Source organism: Canis lupus, chromosome 20 (genome assembly GCF_011100685.1).
Source record: "Canis lupus familiaris isolate Mischka breed German Shepherd chromosome 20, alternate assembly UU_Cfam_GSD_1.0, whole genome shotgun sequence".
NCBI classification, from domain to species: Eukaryota; Metazoa; Chordata; class Mammalia; order Carnivora; family Canidae; genus Canis; species Canis lupus.
In genome coordinates, this window is record NC_049241.1 from 41,823,440 (window position 1) to 41,836,484 (window position 13,045).

The 13,045-nt window shown below is 43.7% G+C and overlaps 1 protein-coding gene and 1 pseudogene across 1 annotated transcript in view; one reads left to right on the forward strand and one right to left on the reverse strand.

The window, feature by feature from the left end:
* The first annotated feature begins 1,855 nt into the window (after positions 1-1,855).
* The window catches only part of SCAP (SREBF chaperone), a 67,049-nt gene continuing 55,859 nt past the window's right edge, over positions 1,856-13,045 (forward strand). Inside the window, 1 exon segment of the mRNA XM_038566615.1 lies at positions 1,856-1,918. The gene's annotated coding sequence lies outside the window, so the exon portion shown is untranslated.
* LOC119864839 lies at positions 10,635-10,732 on the reverse strand (annotated as a pseudogene).

Sequence of the window (13,045 nt, forward strand, 5' to 3'; positions counted from 1 at the left end):
TTACTAAGGGAGAGAATGAGAGCCTCATTCTCTCAAGCAATGGCTCTTAGAGCTTCTACCAGGCCCGTACAAGTCATGTTCACTCATACTCTATGTTGGCCAAAGCAAGACATGTGACCAAAGATGACACTAGAGAGGGAAGTGCACTCACCCTGCCCGGAGGCACCACTGTCACTTGACAATGGGCATGGCTGTGTGTATGATCCCTTCACAGAAAGGGAACAGGGAATAATCAACTGTAATGATATTACTCAAGTTACCCTCTCCAGGTGTCCTCTCCAAATTACCATCTAAAACCAGAAGCCAGGGGATCCCTAGATGGCTCAGCGGTTTAGCCCTAACCCTAACCCTAACCCTGCCTTCGGGCTAGGGTGTGATTCTGGAATCCGGGGAGCAAGTCCCAGTGTCGGGCTCCCTGCATGGAGCCTGCTTCTCCTCCTGCCTATGTCTGCCTCTCTATGTCTCTCATGAATAAATAAATAAATAAAATCTTTAAAAAATAAAACCAGAAGCCAATCCCAAATACAGAGCAAAATCGTAAACGTCACTTTAGACCAAGGTCAGTTGTCTCCACTCTTGTTTAATTTCCCTGTGACAATAGTGTGATGGGGAGGGAGGGAGGCAAAACGTGGGTGGCATTGGACAGGTGGTCCTGAGTCCAGTGGAAATGAATGGGTGTGAAGGAGGGGGGTAGGACTCTGAAGAAACCTTAGAAGGGGCCAGGGGGCTACATCGGCAGAAGGGCCGCTCCTGAGTCCAACCTTGCATTATGCTAGATCTACATCTTAAACCGTCCCAGAGCTGCAGTCCCTGAGGGCAGGATTAGGGCCTGCCCTGGGGTAGGTGGGGCTGAGCAGGGTTGGGGGCGGGGCTGATCCGTATACTCGAGGCCCGGCCCCGCCAGGGCGAGAGGGACGCGATCGGGATCCCCGCGCGGGCCCCGGGCAGCATCCCGGGGTGGCCGGCGCTGGGCGGGCCGGGACCTGTGTCCGCAGCGCGGGCGAAGCCTCCTCCGTTCCCCTGTGTTAGACTCAGTAAGGAGACTTCCCTCGCGGATGAGTGCTCCGCTCGGCACCCGGCACCCGGCACCCGGCACCCGGCACCCGGCACCCGGCACTGAGTAAACGCTCAGCGGGCGCGGCTATGACACGGGCCGTGTGGAAACGGTTAAGGCCCAGCGGCGAATGGAAAACAACCCCCTAAGCCCGCCATCCAGACATACCCACCCGCGGCACAGCCGCAGCACCCAGACCCCACCTTCTCCGTGGATGTCTTTCAATAAAAAATGAGACCGTACTTTACAGCTCACTTTGCACCATCTTTCAAGCACAAGTTCCAACATCAGTTAAGTATTCATAAAACGTATCCTTTAAAAAGACTGCAGGGAAACCCCTTTTATGGACAAGGTGTATCGACCCATCTGTGTTTGTCGCGCATCTATCTGTATTGTCACTTTTAATTTTTTGCTGTTTTCAACGGGGACCTAGGCATCTTGTGCACGTCCCTGGTACTCCTCCGCGAAGTGCTGTGGATCCCGGTGCGGTCCTCAGGGCCTTGCCGCATCTTCAAGCCCCGCCCCGCCGCCCTCCCGTCCCCGCCCGGGACCGTCGCTCTCCCTCCCTCCGGGGAGCGGGACGGGCATCCGCCAGGGGGCGGGCGGGAGCCGCGGGCGGGGCTCGACTACGCATGTGCGCACCGCTGGAACACGTGCGGGGGGCGGTGAGGGCGGGAGGGGAAAGGTAGGAGGTGAGAGGTGAAGGGGCGGAGAGCTGCGCGGGCGCCGGGCAGCCGGGAGAGAAGGGCGGGCACCACGCACCGGACCGCGGGCCGGGAGCGCGCACGCCGCGCCCCGCCCCCGCCGCCGCCGCCGCCGCCGCCGCCGCCGCCGCCGCCCGGGAGCTGCTTGCTGCCGCCACAGGTACCGCCGCGCGTGTCCCTACAGCGCCTTCCGCCAGCCTGGGCTCGGGCCTCCGGCCGCGCGGCCCCGGGAGTCGGGGCTGGGGGCCGCCGCGGCTACGGGCTACGGGCGCGCGGGCGTGGGCGCTGTCCAGCAGCCGTGCGGGCCAGGAGACCGCAGCCGCGAGAGGGGGCCGGGCCGCCGCGTCCCCACCCCCCCCCCCCCCCCCCCCCACCCGGGCCGCGCCCCCGCCCGCGCGCCCGCGTCCCCACCCAGCTCCTGGCCCCGGGGGAGGGGGTCGCGCCGTGCCCGGGAAGCCGGCGCTTCTAGAACCTGCTGTGGGGCTGTCTGGGTTTCCACGGTGCGGGGGAGAGCATGCTGTCCACTCCTGCCTCCCTGGGGCCGTGTCTGGTTTTGAGGCAACACGTAGCTGCTTTGCTGGGTTTTGCTTGGCTTCTAGTTTTGTGTTTTGCCCAAGCCCAAACTTTGCTCGCTCACGTTGCCTGTGTTTACTGTGTTGCCTCGTGTTTATTGTCTCAGTGTATCATACGGGATTATAACGTCACGGTGGCATCAGTTGCAGGGAGCTTGGACCATTAGAAGCGCAGAAAGTTGCACAGGTGGAAACGCTGTCGGCGGAGGGGGCGGAGGGTCCCCGCGGGGGCCCTGGCAGGACCTGCCCCTCTGTTGGGCTCCTTGCTTTCCCACCTTCTGTGGCTCCGTGATGATAGTCTTTCCAGGGATTTTTGTAACAGTTCTCGTGAAGAAGACCTAGGAAAGGTTTTCTTAGTGATGCTAGTGTAGTGTTTCGCTTTGGAAGCCTGACTATACCGTGTCTTACTGGTGTGCTGCAGTCTCAGGATATCCTGCTAAAGATCGGAGCTAGGGTCAGGAACGTCTGGTTTGTGTTCCCGACTGCTGCCTAACTGACCAGCTGTTTCTTTACCCTTTTTAATCTTTTTTTAAATGGTGCCATTTAAAAAAAATTTTTTTTTGGAGCATAGTTACGTTACATTATTTTCAGGTGTACAGCTGTGATTCAACTTCTCAGTATATTATGCTTATCATAAGAGTGCTTACCATCTGACGTGTATCTGTTCTTTTTTCAAGTAGGCTCCACTCCCAGCTTGGAGCCCAACCGGAGGCTTGAACTCATGACCCTGAGATCAAGGCCTGAGCTGGTATCAAGAGTCAGCCACTCAACTGACTGAGCCACCCAGGCCCCTGTGACCTGTACCTTTTTAAGTGCATGTTAATATAGTTTTGGCTTTAGGTGTTTTACACATTTGCAGCATTCCCACTAGGCATATGATGTAAAACAAACAAAATATATGTAAATGTATCTTCATATTCATTTTTTTGGTCATAGATTGAAAGAATTCTCATCTATTTTGAACTAATCTGGTGGTTGAGAGCTCTCTTTTCCTATTGTGCAAAAACAGTGCCTCTCCTGAGGTCTCCATGTGCTTTGTAATCTTTGATTTGCCCCCTTCTCCATCCCCATCATACAGTTTACTGTTGTGAGGTAGGTAAAAAATCTACTCCTAGTTTATGATTAGAAGATGAAAGCAGAAAGATGATGAATAGCCCGAGGGCATGTGTGAGCAAGTAAACTGTCCAGTTGCAAAAAGCAAACCATGCCTGTGGGGTCAGTACTCATGCATTTATTAACATTTGGTGGCAGTCTTTAGGAATGCTTACTCCCTTGTTACTTAGTCATGCTTATGAATCTGTCCTGAGGACCCTGGAATCACACTTAGGTTTATGTGCTGTATGTTTACCCTCACCGTTGGTAGCCATTTACTGTGGCCAAGGTTAGTTATATTGGCTCTGACAGGTACTTTGTTTCTTTTTTGTTTGTTTGTTTTTGTTTTTTTGTTTTTTTTTTTTAAGATTTTTATTTATTCATGAGAGGCAGAGAGAGAGAGAGAGAGAGAGAGAGAGAGAGAGGCAGAGACACAGGCAGAGGGAGAAGCAGGCTCCATGCAGGGAGCCCGATGTCAGACTCAATCCCGGGTCTCCAGGATCACACCCTGGGCCGAAGGCAGGCGCTAAACCGCTGAGCCACCCAGGGATCCCCTGGTACTTTGTATATGGCTTATGTCGTCACTTCCATTTGAACAGATGAGATGACTGCCCCTTATACAGAAGTTGGGTTTCCTGAGTAACCCAGTTTATAAGTGGTGGATCAGGCCTTCAAACCAGATCTGCCAAACTACTGCCAGAGCTGCTTCTACTGTAACTTGCTTCCTTCCTGAATTGGCTGATGAAACAAAGTCCAGATGACTTTTTTTTTTACCCCCTGCTGCCTGAAGTAGTAATTGTGAGTAAAATATTTATTGAACACCTGTGCTGTGTAGGTACTGTGCTAGGTACTCTAATAATAGCTTATCTCATTTAATCATCATAGTAACCAGGTGAAATGATACTGTTATCACCCCTCTTTAATGATGAGTTTTATAGATGTTATCTGACTTGCCCTGGGTCACCTGCTGAGTTAGAGGTAGAGCCTAGGTACAAACCCAGGTTTGCTTGACAACAGTCCATGTTTTTATGCTCTTCTTGCACCTGCTGGCCTCACAGTCCTCCACTGCCCATTGGCAGGAAAGAGGTAGCAGAAGGTGATGGGGTGAAGGGAAGAAGCCAGCATCACAAGATCCAAGTCAGAGGTGTGGACCTCAGCAGGAAGGAGACAGCAATTTGGTTGCTGCATTTGATAGCTTCCACTTGAGTGGCTGGCGATGCTGCCCTGTCTGAGAATGCTTGCAGGGTTGCTGGGCCATACGTAAGCTTTTCAGGGGAGTCGAAGGAGTCCAAGGATGGGGGGGTGCATGCATCAAGGATGCTTGGAGGTCTCGGGGCAAAAAAATCAAAACTGATCTTTATGTTTATTTTAGCTTTATGTAATTTTTATTAGGTTATTTTATAATGTATGCTATTTATTATAGTAGTATATTTAACATATTCAAATATACATATATTGGGATATATACATAAATTCTTATTGGGGGTTCAAATCAAATAACATTTTGAAACTACTGATTTATTTGATATTTATTTAGCATTTGTATCAGATAGGTAAATTGTGCTAAGTTGGAAGTTTAGTGAAGTTCAGTGTAATTCCACATAATCAGGGAGAATGGGATTTCATATCAATAACCAATTAAAGGGGCACCTGGGTGGCTCAGTGGTTGAGCCTCTGCCTTTGGCCCAGGTCCTGATCCTGGGGTGCTGGGATTGAGTCCCACATTGAGCCTGCTTCTCCCTCTATGTCTCTTCCTCTCTCTGTGTCTCTCATGAATAAATAAAATCTTTAAAAAACAAACAAAAATAACCAATTATAAGTTACTTTAAAATTGCAGTCATAAAAAAAATAAATAAATAAAAAAATAAAATAAAATTGCAGTCATGATTTTATGAAAGAGGATCTGGTATTTTTATGGTCTTTATGTCTCATATGTAGCAGCAATCTTAAGTTTGAAGCTATAGTGACTGATATAGCCCTTTAGAAATTAAAGTTTTGTTGAACCGCTTATATTTTGAACCTGTTAATTTCAGAAGTAAGAGAAACTAAAATAGTTAATGTAAATGTGGCAGTTGTAATAGTAGTATTTGTGCTGTTCGCCAACTTTAGAGTATTTGCAAATCTTAGATGATATTTAGATATAGTTAGATATATTGAAATTCCAAATATGTTGATTCTTTACCACTTCTTACAAACTAGGTTTGGCTTTCTTCAGGTCACTCCACTGCAGTGGTTGGTACATTATATCAAAACAAGCAATTCCAGAATTCTACCTAATGTAAAAAACATCTTTAAATTATCTTCCAGCTTATTTCACAATTGAATAGATTAGTGTTTGTTCAGGAGTTGAGGTTAAAATAACAGAAAGGGATTTGAGCAAGAAATATATTCCCTTAGCTAGATAGGTGAGACCTTATTCATACTTTCTCAGTATGAATGAAAGTATGAAAGTTCTCAGACTTTAGTGTGAATCAGCATCACCTGGAGGGCTCATTTTAATCCCACTTCACTAGAGTCTCTCACTCTGTAGGTTAGAGATAGGCCTTGGAATTTGAATTTCGGACAAGTTATCAGGTGCTGCTGCTGCTGGTCTATGGATCTATACTTTGAGAGCCATGGCTCTGTACAAGTGCACCTAAAACCAAAGCATGATGCCAGGGCTTACGTATTTCACGCTGATTCCCATCAGCGTCAGTCAGTTGTATAGTATAGTTTTGCCAAGTACATAACTGGCTCTTGTTTTTAGACAGTTCTTATTTTTAGATGATGTCATAAATGAGATTTCATTCACAATTATATTGCTATATATTTTTTACTGTAACACTATATAAATTTCTTGAAAAGCTAGAAGTATTTTTTTTTTTAATAATGATTTTTGAGGAACAACAAATAGGCAGGTGTGCATGTGCAGTTTTTGTCTGTAATCCCAGTGGTGACCACTAGTAGGCTTCATTGTTGCTCATTCTCTTGTTCTCAAGCATTCTCTCTTTATAATGGGATGGTACTGTTTTGTGTCTATTTTCTGTTGTGTGTGAACAGAGACACTATTCTACAACATTTTTTTTTAAATTTAAATCTCTTTTTTTTTAATATTTCCCAATAACTTGATCCTTTGAACAGCTTGTTGTGTTTGGCTGTGAGTTGTACCTTTCAGAAGACTATACTATTACTCAGCAAGTCTTCAGTTGTGGTTCTCTTCAACAGTCTTCCATATACCCTTGCTTTCATGATCTTCCCCAAGCTGGCCTGCCCAGCCCTTCTTCCATACCAGCTCTTGTTGATGCCACCTCATCTCCATGAAGGTCCCTTCTTTCTAGTCTGAGCCCTGGTTGGGTTTGGACATGCATTCTAATTTGTCCTCCCTGCCACAGTGACTACTGGAAACATCAAGACCTGCCTTTAGCAAACAACATGGAATGTTGCATATCATATTCTTGTCAGAGAAGAAGGGTAATCTTGAATTCTTCACTTCCCAAATGCCAATCCTAAGTTCCATCTGTGAGAAAGCACATTCATCAGACTGTGCTGGAAGGTCTTTTAATGCACACATTGCAAGCCATATTTTGTCTTTGGGTGAAGTCAGATCATTAGGAAGCAACATAATTCTGGCCCCTTTTCCAGCTTTTTGATAAACTGACTTTGTATGGCCCCATCAGCTTGCATTGAGATCTATGTGAGAAGTCCCCAAGAAAGTCTGTGAGGCCAATTAGAAATTTCTTCACGTTCAGTGCCTGGAGTGAAGAAAGTGAAGTTCCCTATTTCCTTTTTTTTGCCCAGTTTTACATCAGATTGTTTTTTGTTGCTGTTGAGTTTTAAGAGTTCTCTATGTATGCTGGATAGTAGTCTCTTTATCAGATACCTGATTTGTAAATAATTTTCTGTGTGCTGCCTTTTTATTCTGTTGATTGTATCTTTTGATGCACACAATTTAAAACTGACTGTGCCTCTTCTAAGCCACTGGTTTGATTTTGTCTAACGTATAACATGAACTATGTCAATAATGTTTCCCTCTTTGTGTTGACTGTTAGGGAGCTCAGAGTCAGGTTTGTATTCAGAATTCTATGACTTGTGCTTTCTGTGTTAAGATTACTAATATTCTGTTTAATGGCTAGTTATTTTGCTTTTTCAGATTATACCATAAAATATATAACACATTTCATCCCTGTTCTGAATGTTACTGTGATTATATTGTAGCCAAATATTTGTTCCCTCCTATTTCCTTTTTTTCTGATACACTTGAATCTCTCCTCCCCCTGTCTTCCCCCATCCCTTCCTGTGTACTCATTCTTTGTTATTGTTGTTTAATTTTTCTGCTGTGGTAAATATACATAAAACGTACCATCTTAATCATTTTAAGTGTACAGTTGAGTGGTATTAAATACATTCATAATGTGCAGCTGTCATTCCCATTCTTCTCTATTTCTCTTTTCATCTTGCAACACTGAAACTCCTTACCCATTAAACACTAACTCCCTATCCCCTCCTTCCCTTAGCCCCTGGCAACCACCATTCTACTTCCTGTCTCTATGTTTTTGTCTACACTAAGTACCTCATGTGAGTGGAATCATACAGTATTCGTCTTTTTGTGACTGGCGTGTTTCATTTAGCATGATGTCCTCATGGTTAATCTGTATCATAGCATGATTTAGCATTTACTTCCATTTTAAAGCTGAACAATAGTCCGTGGAATTTATGTATTGCATTATGTTTATTCATTTATCCATTGGTGGACATTTGGGTTGTTTCTACCTTTTGGCTATTGTGAATAATGCTGCTATGGACATAGGTGTATGAATATTTGTTCAAGTTCCTGTTTTGGATACATACATAAGTGCAATTGATTATATAGTAATTCTATGATTAATTTTTTGAAGCACCACCATACTGCTTTCCACAGTGGCTGTACCATTTTACATTCTCACTGGCAATGCACAAGGGTTCCAATTTCTCCACTACCTTGCCAATACTTGTTATTTTCTGTTTTGTTTTTATTTTGTTTTTGGATGGTAACCATCCTAGTGGGTGTGGGGTGGTATCTCATTGTAGTTTTGATTTGCATTTCCCTAATGGTCAGTGATATTGAGCATCTTTTCATGTGCTTATTAGCCATTGGTATATCTTTGGAGAAATGTTTATTCAAGTTTTTTGCCCAGTTTTACATCAGATTGTTTTTTGTTGTTGTTGAGTTTTAGGAGTTCTCTATGTATGCTGGATAGTAGTCTCTTTATCAGATACCTGATTTGTAAATATTTTCTGTGTGCTGCCTTTTTATTCTGTTGATTATATCTTTTGATGCACACAATTTAAAATTTTTTATGAAACCAGTTTGTTTTTTTCTTTTTTTAAAAATATTAATTCATTCATTCATGAAATACACAGTGAGAGAGAGAGAGAGGCAGAGACACAGGCAGAGGGAGAAGCAGGCTCCATACAGGGAGCCTGATTTGGGACTTGATCCTGGGTCTCCAGGATCACACCCTAGGCTGTAGGCGGCGCTAAACCACTGAGCCACCGGGATTGCCCTGCCCTATTTTTTTTTTTTTTTTTTAAGTAATTTCTGCACCCAGTGTAGGGCTTGAACTCATGACCCTGCTCATGATCAAGACTCACATGCTATTCCTACTGAGCCAGGCAAGCGCCCCCTGCCCTGTGTTTTCTTTTCTTTCTTTCTTCTTTTTTTTTTATAGAATTTTTTTAAAAAATATTTTTAATTTATTTATTCATAGAGACAGAGAGAGAGAGGAGCAGAGACACAGGCAGAGGAAGAAGCAGGCTCCACGCAGGGAGCCCGATGTGGGTGGGACTCGATCCCGGGTCTCCAGGATCACACCCCGGGCCGAAGGCAGTGCTAAACTGCTGCGCCACCAGGGCTGGTCTTTCTTTCTTTCTTTTTTTTTTTTTTTTTAAACATTTGGGATCTCATGAACCCACTCTTTTTTTTTTTTAAATTTTTATTTATTTATGATAGTTACACAGAAAGAGAGAGAGAGAGAGGCAGAGACACAGGCAGAGGGAGAAGCAGGCTCCATGCACCGGGAGCCCGACGTGGGATTCGATCCTGGGTCTCCAGGATCATGCCCTGAGCCAAAGGCAGGCGCTAAACCGCCTCGCCACCCAGGGATCCCTTCTTTCTTTCTTTTTTTTTTTTTTTAAGATTTTATTTATTTGAAAGAAAAAGCATGAGAGAGATCACAAGCAGCGGGGAGGGGCAGAGGGAAAAAGCAGGCTCCCCACTGAGCAGGGAGCCTGATGTGGGACTTGATCCCAGGGTCCCCGGACCCCAGCCAAAGGCAGATGCCTAACCAACTAAGCCACCCAGGCTCCCCCTGTTTTCTTTTAAGAATTTTATAGTTTTTGGTCTTAAGTTTAGGTCTTTGAACATTTTCTTAACCATTAAAATTTTTTTAAAGATTTTATTTATTTATTCATGAGAGACAGTGAGAGAGAGAGAGAGAGAGACAGGCAGAAGGAGAAGCAGGCTCCATGCAGGGAGCCCCAAGTGGGACTCGATCCTGGCTCTCCAGGATCAGGCCCTGGGCTGAAGGCGGTGCTAAACCGCTGAGCCACCTAGGCTGCCCCTTTTTTAAAAAAAATTTTAAATAATCTCTATACCCAGTGTGGGGCTCAAACTCACAACAGAACCCTCAGATTAAGAATCACATGCTCTTCCAGCTGAGCCAGCCAAGTACCCCAGATCTTTGAACCTTACATATTCAATCTTGCTAAATTTTGTAAGAGGATAAATTCTTAAAAGGTTTTGTAAGAATTCATTCTGAAGGACTTTGTTTATTAATGTTCATTATGGTAAAATTCAGATATATACAAAAGCAGAAAGCATGAGCCTTTGTGTGCCTGTCACTTAGTTATATCTGTCATTTACTCAACTCAGGGCATTCTTGCTTCATCTGTATTCTCTCTTCCTTTTTTTATGTTTTTATTTTATTTATTTATTCATGAGAGACACACAGAGAGAGAGAGAGAGAGAGGCAGAGACATAGGCAGAGGGAGAAGTAGGCTCCATGCAGGGAGCCTGACATGGTACTCGATCCGGGGTCTCCAGGGTTATGCCCTGGGCTGAAGGCGGTGCTAAACCTCTGAGCCACCCAGGCTGCCCTTTTTTTTCTTTCTAAGTTATTTGAGGGTTTATGTGTGTGTGTGTGTGTGTGTGTGTTAAAACATACATAACAAATTTACCATTTTAACAATTAAAAAAAATATATGGAATGCTTCACAAATTTGTGTGTCATCCTTGCACAGGGGCCAAGGATGTATTGTTCATATATTACTATATGTGCTCCTTAAGTGAGCACCATTTTAACCATTTTTAGGTGTACCATTCATTGGCATCAGATGTATTCACAATGTTGTACAACCAGCACCACTGTCTATTTCTAGAACTTTTTCATTATTCCAAACAGAAACTCTACTCATTAAACAAGTTTTGATTCTCCCCTCACCCTAGGCCCTAGCAACCACTATTTTTCTTTCTGTCTCTGCTTTTGCCCATTCTAGGTCCCTCACATGAGTGGAATCATGTTGTATTTGTCCTTTTGTATGTCACTTATTTCACTTAACATAGTGTTTTCAGTGGTCATGTTGAAGCATGTATCAGAATTCATTCCTTTTTCAGGCCAAATAATATTCTATTGTAAGTCTATTTACATTTTATTTATCTTTTCATCTGTCACTGAACATTTTGGGTGTTTCTACCTCTTGCCTATTATGACTAAGGCTGTTATAAACATGAACGTATGGATATCTGTTCAAATCCCTACTTTCAGTTCTATGGATATGTACCCAGGGGAGGAATTGCTGGACCATTTGGTAATTCTGTGTTTCACTTTTTGAGGAGCTGCCAAACTGTTTCCCACAGCAGCTGCCCCATTTCATAGTCTACATAGTCTATGTACAAGAGTTCCCAGTTGCTCCACATCCTTACCAACACTCATTTCCTATTTCGCATTTTTTAAATTATTTTTTAGGGATCCCTGGGTGGCGCAGCCATTTGGTGCCTGCCTTTGGCCCAGGACGCGAATCCTGGAGACCCGGGATCGATTCCCACGTCGGGCTCCCGGTGCATGGAGCCTGCTTCTCCCTCTGCCTATGTCTCTGCCTCTCTCTCTCTCTCTCTCTCTCTCTCTCTGTGTGTGACTATCATAAATAAATTAAAAAAAATTAAAAAAATAAATTATTTTTTAATAAGAGCCATCATAGATGTGAAGTGGTATCTTCTTATGGCTTTAATTTTCATTTCCCTAATGATTAGTGATGTTGGGCATTTTTTCATCTGCCTATTGGCCATCTGTATATCTAGAGAAATGCCTGTTCAAATCCTTTGCCCAGTTTTGAATAGGGTTGTTTGTTTTTTTGTTGCCAACTTATAAAAGTTCTTTATACATTCTGGATATTCATTGCTTATTAGATGTGATTTGCAAATACTTTTTCCCATTCTCTGGGTTGTCTTTTCACTCAGTTGATGGTTTCCTTTGTTTTGCACAAAAAAATATTAATTTTTGAGGTCAGTTTTTTTTTTTGACCTATGCTTTTGATGTCATATCCAAGAAATCCTGCCAAATCCAATGTCATAAAACTTTTACTCTACTTTCTTTCAAGAGTTTTATAGTTTTTGCTCTTTGATTAGGTCTTTGATGCATTTCACATTTTTGTATGTGATGTAAGGGTCCAACTTAACTCTTGCATAGTGGCTGTTCAGTTTTCCCAGCACCGTTTGTTGACAAGATTGTGTCAAGGAGAAGAGCTACAGGTGAACTTCACCTTTTGGCTCTCTTTGCAGTTCTTTCCCTCATAACCTGAGCTGAAATAGAGAGTTGGATGCTTAACTGATGAGCCACCCAGGTGCCCCTGTTTCTAGCTTTAAAACAAATTCTTAAAAAAAAAAAAAAAAAAAAATTCTTTGCCCATATTCTTAGCAGGGGTCAGTTCAGTCTCTTTGTTAGTCATTCCTAACCAGGTCAAGAGGGAATAAGAATGTAGGTAGCTGGCATTCTGGAAGAAAATATTTAATATATTTGTTGATGTTCAATTGTAAAGAGGGTTGGCATCATGTACGTGATTATCTGTGATGGTCATTACAACCAGTTAATATAATTTTGTCTTCCCTTCAATCTGGGTTTTGCTGTGTCATCTGAAAGGTTATTCTAAATGTGGCAGTAATCATTCTCTTGAATATATGTGTTTTCAGGCTTCACATTCTCTGGAATCAGCTTTCAATCATGAACTGAAACTTCTTTCTCTTTTCAGTACTTTTTTTTTAAGATTTTATTTATTGATTCATGAGAGACACAGACTGAGAGAGAGGGGCAGAGATATAGGCAGAGGGAGAAGCAGGCTCCTTAAGAAAGCTGGATGTGGGACTCAATCTCGGGATCATGACCTGAGCCGCAGGCAGGCGCCCAACCACTGAGCCACCCAGGCATCCCTCTATTCAGTACTTTTAACTTGTTCTGCTGAGCATACTTCTGGCTTATTTGGCTAATTTTGATGCTCACAGAAGCAGAATTTCCTGTTATAATATTGGTCCATTTTACAAAACAACTTTCAGAAAAATCTTCTTTCCTCCAAGGATGAACTATTTGCACTAGTGGACTAGTTTAGTACAGTGA